At 45.2% G+C, this 9,954-nt stretch overlaps 1 long non-coding RNA gene across 1 annotated transcript; it reads right to left on the reverse strand.

Moving 5' to 3' along the window:
- Nucleotides 1–1,110: 1,110 nt before the first annotated feature.
- On the reverse strand, nt 1,111–3,327 carry LOC123161704 (uncharacterized). The gene is made up of 4 exons (XR_006480834.1): nt 2,833–3,327; nt 2,261–2,753; nt 2,056–2,160; nt 1,111–1,831 (listed from the first exon to the last, which is right to left on the reverse strand). It is a non-coding gene; the product is annotated as an uncharacterized lncRNA (long non-coding RNA).
- Nucleotides 3,328–9,954: the final 6,627 nt, after the last annotated feature.

Raw genomic sequence — 9,954 nt, forward strand, 5'->3', positions numbered from 1 at the left:
TACGGCGAAAATATGCCTATTGTGGCGTTTTGGTCACTAGCAACCTCCCAAGGCCACATAGGCATCCAGCGTGGCAAGATGATGTGGCACAAGATTCAGCCCGGTCCAATTCGGTGTTTATATGGGCCGAGCCCCATTAATTCGGCCTTTTTAATATTTGTTTTTCCTATTAATTTTTGCTACCTACATGGGCTGGCCTAGCTATAATCTATAATTCGGCCTTTTTATTTTTGGGTTGTGGCCCGTTTTTTCTTTTTTCAAATGGGTCCCAATTGTCAGGTTCTGATATGTGGGTCCCAAATTTCCGATTCTGGTTTGTGGGTCCTTGCTGTCATGGTCATGTTCCTCAGATTTCAATATGCCAATAATTAAACAACCAATATTTAAATCAAAATAGACAGAAAACAAGTGTAATACTTCAAATAACAAGAAGCAACAATCTGTTACATCAACACACATACAACATTTCATTCAAAAACAGAGAGAAGATACATGAAATTCTGGAGTTCACAATGCCCAAATAACCTAGCTATTATTACATAACTTGCGATACAAAAATGTCTTGGCACTTCTTTGAACATATTCTTTCGTCTTGAATTTAGGCAAAATATCTCCCAACAAGAAAACAGAACAACGAGGATATAGTGAATAACAACAGCAGCAAGTGATGGGGTGCTATTTAGTAAGATTAAGTCCGGAAAGAAACATACATGAAAATTAAGAAGAGCTAGAGCAATTCTGCATGAAAATTAAGAATTGCTATTCAGTATGAATGCCATGAAGTTTTCGTGCACGTCATGCCAAGTCAGCCAACACGTAGCATGCATGTGAGCCATAAAACATGATCACAGTTCAGCACCTACAACAGCCTGACACAATAGATAAAGCCATGAAGTGATAATAACAGTGTGTGATGAGAAACTGACCACTCTTTTTAATTACTATGAGCAACAAAACATGTAGTTTCAGATACTCAACGGATTCATTCATATACTTATTATATGCTGACATGGATTGTAGAGGTTAACAACAAAACTGGAACTGGAACTTGTCATAAGCTAACAAAAAAACACATTCCAAAACTATCTGTATAAAACATTTATGCATGGATACATTCAAGAACTAGAAAAGTTCAAATAGGTTTATAAATGCACAAATAACTTGAGGAAAAGTAGCCAACTGCAGGTCTAAATCTGTATTGGTGATCAGCAGGTTTATAAATGCACAAATAGGTTTATAAAATATGAGTTGCTTACTTTACTTACTATATCGTATCATGTGTTCTGAACATGTATAGGTGATCAGCAGGTACAAGTCATCAACTGAACTAATCGCTGCCCAAGAAATTAAGCGTGAATCCTGTGAGGCAAAACTAAGAGTAAAAATAAGACTAGGCCAGCTGCAGGTCTTGCGCTAGTGGCGTTGCAGTCTTCATGGCGCTGGCTGCCACAAGGACATTAAATGTGAATGAGTTGGTAAAATGGTAAGCAAGTGTTAAAGGACACTGGGCGCTAGCACCTAGACTCGATTTCATCATATTATACTTATCATTAACTCATTCACACTGAGACATCACAACTTCTCCACCCACAGAAAAGGAGAGAGAATATTGTGCTGTAAAAAACTCTCAAAAAGATTTAATCATTCCGTTAAAAATAGAGTAGCAAGAGCAACGCTGGACATCATTACAGAATATGAGTTGCAGGATACAACTTGTGGAAACGAGCCAATAACAACAACATCAAGAAAATTAGAGTTCTTGATTCTTGAAGCACCGACAAATAGGAAACCCAGATAACAGCCGCATATATGAATTGTGGGATACATCTTCCTATAGTTGTGGAAACTTGAGTCAATAACAGTAGCATCAAGTTGACATTGACAACAAGATAGCAAAATGAGAATGACATCTTCCTAGTAGTTGTGGAAACATAAAAACAACATGAAAATGACATTGGCAGCAAGATAGCAAAATAGGAATTACAGTCCATGCATGGTACATGAATGATTCACAGCAACTACATGACCCTTGGCATTGGAGAAGGAGCTGCTTACTTCATGGTGGTGCGGGAGTCCTTGACCTCCTGGTGGACCTTCACGTTCTCTTCGAGCACCCTGCAGGACTCTGCAACGAGGTCCTTGCCACTAATCAGCTCCCTCCTAGCAGTGGCACCCACCCACAGTAATCAGTATTTCCACGGTTAGAACATGCAACTGGTTGAATCCAAGCAAGGGAAGAGAAAATATGAATCGAATGTACCTCATGTCCTTGACCTCTTGGAGGAGCCTGGAGTTGTCGTTGTGTAGTCTCTGTTGCTCATCCATGAAATCATTTCCTCAGTTGGCTGATCATATAGATGATGTAGTTCTCCTGGCCAGGCAGGAAGCCCGATGCGGCAGCACCCATGGTTGGCACATCGACAATGTTCATTCTTTTAACAAAGGGAACATGCAGAGTACTGTTTAATCAGCGATGGCATGGCAGGATCTCGGACCAGCACACATGCACGTATGCGTAGCAGCCTGATCGATCTGCATCAAACGGTGTACTGCTACTACATGCGTGTTTAAGACATGAAAAATCCAAATCTATCTCACAGTAAAACAACCGACTTGTTAGACTTGTTACAGCGCGCTCAAGTTTGAGAGTGCTAACAACGCTGGACATCGATACATTCAACCTGTGCATCGGCAAGGGCGGCATGGAGGGCATCCAAACTTGTCAGATCGAGCAGCTTCTCCCTGGCCCCAAACTGCACACGCAACGCATGTACACATTAGATGCGGCAAATAAGAAAGCCAAAAGAAGAGGAGATGAGGAGGGAACCATACCCTTGTCGAGGTCCCCAGGAGGGGTCAGCCACGGGAGCACGAGCACCCTCATGGCACCCGAGCCCGAGCTGATCTTGGTCCAGAGCGCCTTGGCAGCGGACTTGTCCTGGGCGGCCTCCTCGACCTCAGCGCCATCGACCTCCATCACGGTGTCGTCATCCTCGTCTTGGTCGGCGTCGCTCCCTGGCCTGCAAGCATAACCACTTGGCGTCGGCGTCGGGTCATTCTACTTGAACGCGGCAGCGCAATGAGAAAGAGGAGAAGGAAAACGCGCGGCATCCTCGATCTCCTCGATGGGAACCCATGGGCCGATGAGGACATGGCCGAGCCGACGAGGGCACACGGCGGGGCGAGGGGTTCTGGCTCTGTGGACGCGGTAGGTGGAGCGAGTGGGGTGGGGCGAAGAAGAGAGGGGGAGAGTTAGGCCGACGGCAAGGTGAAGGGGGACAAGGGCGATTGGATCTGGGGGAGAAGGGGAGGCGCGATCGAGTGGGAGGGGGGAGGGCGATTGGGTCTGGGGGAGAAGGGGCGACGGCGATAGAGTGGGAGGGGATCTGAGTTAGGGTTTGGGTGGTTGGGCTACGGGTAGGTTTTTCTTTTTCTTTTTGTCTTTTTTTTCTTTAAATAAATGGGATGGATGGATGGATGCCATGTCATCGATCCATGGCACAAATGTTTCAACCAATGAGAACAAAGCTTATGTAATTATGTTTTTTCTATTTGTTTCTTTTGTATCTTTTGCACAAGGTGCATCTTCGAATGGCATAGTTTGTTCAAATTATCGCATATTGTGCACAAGGGTGCATCATGGAATGGAAAACAATGTTGGCTAAGAAATTTTCATTTTCATTGGACGAAAAATCCATTTTTCATTTTTTCAAGTGTTTAATGCACAATTGACCAAATGGTTGGGTGTAAAAAGTTTTGATCCACCTCTTGTGAAAAAGACAAATTCCTGCCGATTCAGCTGGAAACGGGTCAAAATTGAACTGAAGCTGCCTCATAGTTTACTATTTATTTTTTCTAAAAATCATTTCTAGGTACATAAGTATCTATTTAATCAGAGAAACACCAAAAAAATTCCAAGATTCAACCACTAAATAGGAACGGTCAAGCCCGTTGTTTTGACTGCATTTCGAAACGGGCATAAAAAATTCAAAAAAAATCAAAAAATTGGAAAACCTTCGCATTGTGTCATTATATGTGACCAATTTTCTAGTAAAAATAATAAACTTATAATACGGTAATTATTTTAAAAAAGTGTTCTCATAAATGAGCTATCAAGGGTGAAGATTCATGGCTTTCAAGCCAAATGATCAATCTTATGGCCACATTCATGGCATAGTTTGTTCAAATGATCTCATATTGTGCAGAAGGGTGCATCTTGGAATTCCAAACAATGTTTCCTAAGGAAGTTTTCATTTTATTTGCACGAAAAAACCATTTTCCATTTTCCGAGTGCCTAAAATGAGTTCTTTTGTGAAGGACCTACCATATATTTGTTGCAAAATTGGACCTAATAAATTTTATAAAATACTAGGCCATATTTAATGCACAATTGACCAAATGGTTTGGTGTAAAAAGTTTTGATCCACCTCTGGTGAAAAAGACAAATTCCCGCCGATTCAGTTGGGAACGGGTCTAATTTAACTGAAGCTGCCTCATAGTTTGCTATTTATTTTTTCCAAAAATCATTTCTATGTACATAAGTATCTATTTAATCATAGAAACACCAAAAAATTCCAAGATTCAACCACTAGATAGGAACGGTCAAGCCCGCCGTTTTGACCGCATTTTGAAACGGGCATAAAAAATTCAAAAAAAATCAAAAAAATGGAAAACCTTCGCATTGTATCATTATATGTTACCAAGTTTCCAGGAAAAATAATAAACTTGTAATACGGTAATTATTTTAAAAAAGTGTTCTCAGAAATGAGTTATCAAGCGTGAAGATTCATGGCTTTTCAAGCCAAATGATCAATCTTATGGCCACATTCATGGCATAGTTTGTTCAAATGACCTCATATTGTGCACAAGGGTGCATATTGGAATGGCAAACAATATTGCCAAAGGAAGTTTTCATTTTCTTTGGACGAAAAAACCATTTTCCATTTTTCGAGTGCCCAAAAGGAGGTTTTTTTGTGAAGGACCTACCATATATTTGTTGCAAAATTGTACCAAATAAATTTTCTAAAATACTAGGACATATTTAATGAACAATTGACCAAATGGTTTGGTGTCAAAAGTTTTGATCCACCTCTGGTGAAAAAGAAAAATTCCCGCCGATTCAGTTGGAAGCGGGTCAAATTTGAACCGTAGCTACCTCATAGTTTGCTCTTTATTTTTAAAAAAATCATTTCTAGGTAAATAAGTATCTATTTAATCAGAGAAACACCAAAAAAATTACAAGATTCAACCACTAGCTAGGAACGGTCATTCTCGGCGTTTTGACCGCATTTTGGAACGGGCATAAAAAAATCAAAAAAATCAAAAAATTGGAAAACCTCCGCATTGTGTCATTATATGTGACCAAGTTTCCAGGAAAAATAATAAACTTATAATACTATACTTAATTTAAAAAGTGTTCTCAGAAATGAGCTATCATGTGTGAAGATTCATGGCTTTCAAGCCAAATGATCAATCTTATGGCCACATTCATGGCATAGTTTGTTCAAATGACCTCATATCATGCACAAGGGTGCATCTTGGAATGACAAACAATGTTGCCTAAGGAAGTTTTCATTTTCTTTGGACGAAAAATTCATTTTCCATTTTTTCGAGGGCCCAAAATGAGTTTTTTTGTGAAGGACCTACCATATATTTGTTGCAAAATTGGACCTAATAAATTTTATAAAATACTAGACCATATATAATGCACAATTGATAAAATGGTTGGGTGTCAAAAGGTTTGATCCACCTCTGGTGAAAAAGACAAATTCCCGCTGATTCAGTTGGAAGCGGGTCAAATTTGAATTGCAGGTGCCTCATAGTTTGCTCTTTATTTTTTTCCAAAAATAATTTCTAGGTAAGTAAGTAACTATTTAATCAAAAATACATGGTATGATGGCGAGACATCAAGGTCTAGACGGTGGCTGAGGGCCCCAACTCGAGAGTGCATAAGCTCGCATTCCCGCCGCGTGGTCACCACGTGGCCGTGGCGTTGCCATGCGTTCTAGGCAGCCTAGGCATGTCTAGTGGGTTGTTCACTCCCCAGGTAGATGCTAGGAAGAAAATTATAACATAAGATTCTCACGAGGAGACCGATCGATGCTCAAACATGAATAATCAGCCAAGTGTTTGATTTGCGATACGGGAAATGCACATGGCTAATGGGCGTGAGTTTTGGCTGAGGATGATCAGTTACTAAGAAGACCGTCTTCACAAATTTTTAGGGAAATCAAGAATATATAAATAACACTTCCTTCACAAAGTGTTGCTCTGAACAGAATATGAAACTGAATATTGTTGAGTTATTTTTGAACTAGGCAAGGAAGGTTCTTGACATATTTGATGAAGATATGATCCAAACAATTTATGAGATTTTTTGGGAATTTTTGGAATAACAGAAATATAGGTTGCTTCACAACCTAGGGCAAAAATTGACACATGGACATGACACATAGGCAAAACTGATGAGATGGCGCCTAGTCATCACAACCCACCACAATCTACAAGGCTATGACCATCTATATTGGTCGTTAACAACTAGAAATAAGGCAGCGGACCAGCACTGTTTGCTTTGTGACCATTTCGTGTAAGGAAATTACGACCTTTCTGACCAAAATGGTCACAACGGTTTGGGGTTTGGAGCCCCCCGAACAGCTTTTGACCAATTGGTCTCAGATGGTCATAGATCTATGACCAATTCTTCCAGGGTCACTAACAGAAGGTCACTAGATGACATATTTCTTGTAGTGCATAGCCATAGCCATCCGCATCCGTTCCCTTTCTCCTGTCCACACCACTACTGCCAACCATGGCTTCCTCGCGCTCCAGCGCTCTTCAGGAAGGGCGGACGATGGACCACAAGGAGATGGCACCCATTGCTGCCGACTGGCTGGCTGGCAGGTAGCCGGAGGACGATGACGTCCTAATGGAGAACAGGGTAGTCGACGATCCGGCGCCAACCAACTCCTCCGCGCCATCCTTGCCGGTGCATTGCACCATGACCATCGGCGAGGCCCATGCCCAATATATGGATACGGTGAGGCAGAAGCGTGAGGAGCAGTTTTAGGAGGTACAGGTCGACGCATCCTACAACCACCATCTTCTCTAGGAGCACCTGCAAGCGGAGGAGCAGATCGCTGCAAAGTGGGCAGAGCAGGAGGCCACCTCGAGCGCAGGCGGTACCGCATGCAGGTGGTGGAGGCTGCAGCCTCCTACAAAGAGGGTGATGAAGCAGGCGAGGCGCTGTTTGGCGAGACCGAGGACGAGGCAGATGACAATGCCGGCTCCAACGAGTCCCCGCTCCACTGGCGTCGACGAGGCCCTACTCCGCCGAGGCCCCGCGGCACAACAACAAGGCAGAGGACACCGCCGACTCTGCCGAGACGCCGCCCCGCCAACAACGAGGCAGGGGACATTGCAGGCTCAGCCAAGGCCCCTGTCGATGTCAAAACCAGCGGATCTCTGGTAGGGGGTCCTGAACTGTGCGTCTAAGACTAATGGTAACAGGAGGCGGGGGTCACGATGTTTACCTAGGTTCGGGCCTTCTCGATGGAGGTAATACCCTACTTCCTGCTTGATTGATCTTGATGATATGAGTATTACAAGAGTTGATCTACCACGAGATAGTAGAGGCTAAACCCTAGAAGCTAGCCTATGATTATGATTGTTGTTGTCCTACAGACTAAATCCGCCGGTTTATATAGACACCGGAGGGGGCTTGGGTTACATAGAGTCGGTTACAGAGAAAGAGATCTATACATCTGAATCGCCAAGCTTGCCTTCCACGCAAAGGAGAGTCCCACCCGGACACGGGACGAAGTCTTCAATCTTGTATCTTCATAGTCCAACAGTCAGGCCAATGTATATAGTCCGGTTGTCCGAGGACCCCCTAATCTAGGACTCCCTCAGTAGCCCCTGAACCAAGCTTCAATGACGATGAGTCCGGCGCGCAGATTGTCTTCGGCATTGCAAGGCGGGTTCCTTCTCCGAATACTCCATAGAAGATTTTGAATATGAGGACCGTGTCCGGCCCTGCAAAATAATTTCCACATACCACCGTAGAGAGCACAATATTTTACTAATCTAATCCGCCGACACCTTTTCATAGCATGAAACCACGCCGCAGCCCGGTCATTATACAAACCGTTTTTTCCCAGCCTGCTACTGCATGTATTGCGAGGCAGTTTTATTGGCACGTCTTGTCGAAGCAGAGATCGTGTCCCCTTATCACAGGATTCTCATCAATACGGGTGTGGGTAACCCAACCGTGCCATCAATATGACGCTTGGGGAATAAGCGAGTTTATCGGGCAAGTGGGGAGGCGCACATTTTCTACCGCCTTTATAAAGATATAAGGATTCCCCTCTTTCACCCATGCCTTCTTCTCCCTCTACTCATCCATTCCCTCTCGCTCGAGCTCTAGTGCCCAAGCCCTCACCTTCTCCGCAAAGTCATTCAAGCATGTCCGGAGCAGGAGCCAAGTGGATGACCTCATCCGTCATGGAGGAGGACATAACAAAGCTACGGGAGGCAGGATACCTGGCCGCAAACATCACGCATAGGCTTCCGGCCAAGGGGAAGATCATCCCCACCCTGAAACCTCAGGAGAGGGTAGTGTTCCTCTCTCATTTCGTCCGCAGACTGGGATTTCCCCTCCACCCATTCATCCGCGGGCTTATGTTTTACTACGGACTCGATTTTCATGATCTGCCTCCCAACTTCATCCTCAACATCTCGGCGTTCATCTTCGTGTGCGAGGCTTTCCTACGTATCCCGCCCCACTTCGGCCTATGGTTGAAGACCTTCAACGTGAAGCCAAAGGTGGTGGGCGGCAAGCAAGCGGAGTGCAGAGGCGCCATGGTGGGTAAGATGCCCAATGTCGCTTGGCCCGAGGGCTCCTTTGTGGAGACCGTGAAGGGGTGGCAATCGGGGGGTTCTACATCACCGAGCCACGCAACGCCAACTGGGCGGCGGCCCCCAAATTTCGATCCGGCGCCCCCATGCAGCTCACCTCCTGGAAAGACAAGGGCTTAGCCTGGGGGTCCGCGGCAGAGCTGTCCGGACTTCAGAACTGTTTCCGGAACATGATAAGCAAGAAGATGAAGCTCGTCAATATAGTACAGGTTATGCTCTTACGCCGGATCCTTCCGTGCCAATGAAGGGTTTGCAATCTGTGGGAGTTTGACCCGGCCGAGCACCAGACATTATGAGAACTCTTCGGCATGACGCACAAACACGTCTAGAAATTGCTGTTCAAGAGCAACGAGGTACCAGCACCCATAACCGAAGATCGTGGACTCAGCGTCAAGCGCCCCCGCCAATCCGGTAAGTTCATGTGTTTCGCAGGACGTGCTTTTCATCAGCACATCTGGAGGAGGATCCTAAGACTTTTACGCTGTTTCCGAAGGATTGGGTAGCAGTAGCAGAGAGGATCGACTGCCCAGCTCCATTACCGGAAGATCCGGAATCGGAGCTTCTAACGAGGATGTTGTTTCCGGTGCCCTATGAGGTGCCGGAGAAGAAGGCCAAGAAGACGGCCGCGGGGACCAGGAAAGGTCTCCGGCACAAGGTTGTATCGAACTCATCGTCCGAGCACACCGAGACGCACTCCTCCCACGAAGACGGGGAGGAGGAAGAAGAAATCCCCCCTCCCCCAACCGGGGGGGAGAAGAGGAAGGCTGCCCCACAGGGGGAGGCCAGATGCCTAAGAACGGGAAGACATCCCTTCCGGACCAGTCCACCACGGCCGCCTACAGCGACGAGGAGTGGTTGCCCAGGGACAAGCCCCTGGCGAATTCCTAAGTATCCGTACTCCATAGTACATTCAGTGTGTTTAGCTTCACTACTTCTTATAATGCCGAACATGCATATGCAGTCCGGCCAAGTCCAACATCGAGGTATCCTCTTCGGAGGAGTCCCTGGACCCGTCAGTGATGAACAGCGAGTCACTCCCGA

The sequence above is a fragment of the Triticum aestivum genome, chromosome 7B (genome assembly GCF_018294505.1).
Source record: "Triticum aestivum cultivar Chinese Spring chromosome 7B, IWGSC CS RefSeq v2.1, whole genome shotgun sequence".
Classification (NCBI taxonomy): domain Eukaryota; kingdom Viridiplantae; phylum Streptophyta; class Magnoliopsida; order Poales; family Poaceae; genus Triticum; species Triticum aestivum.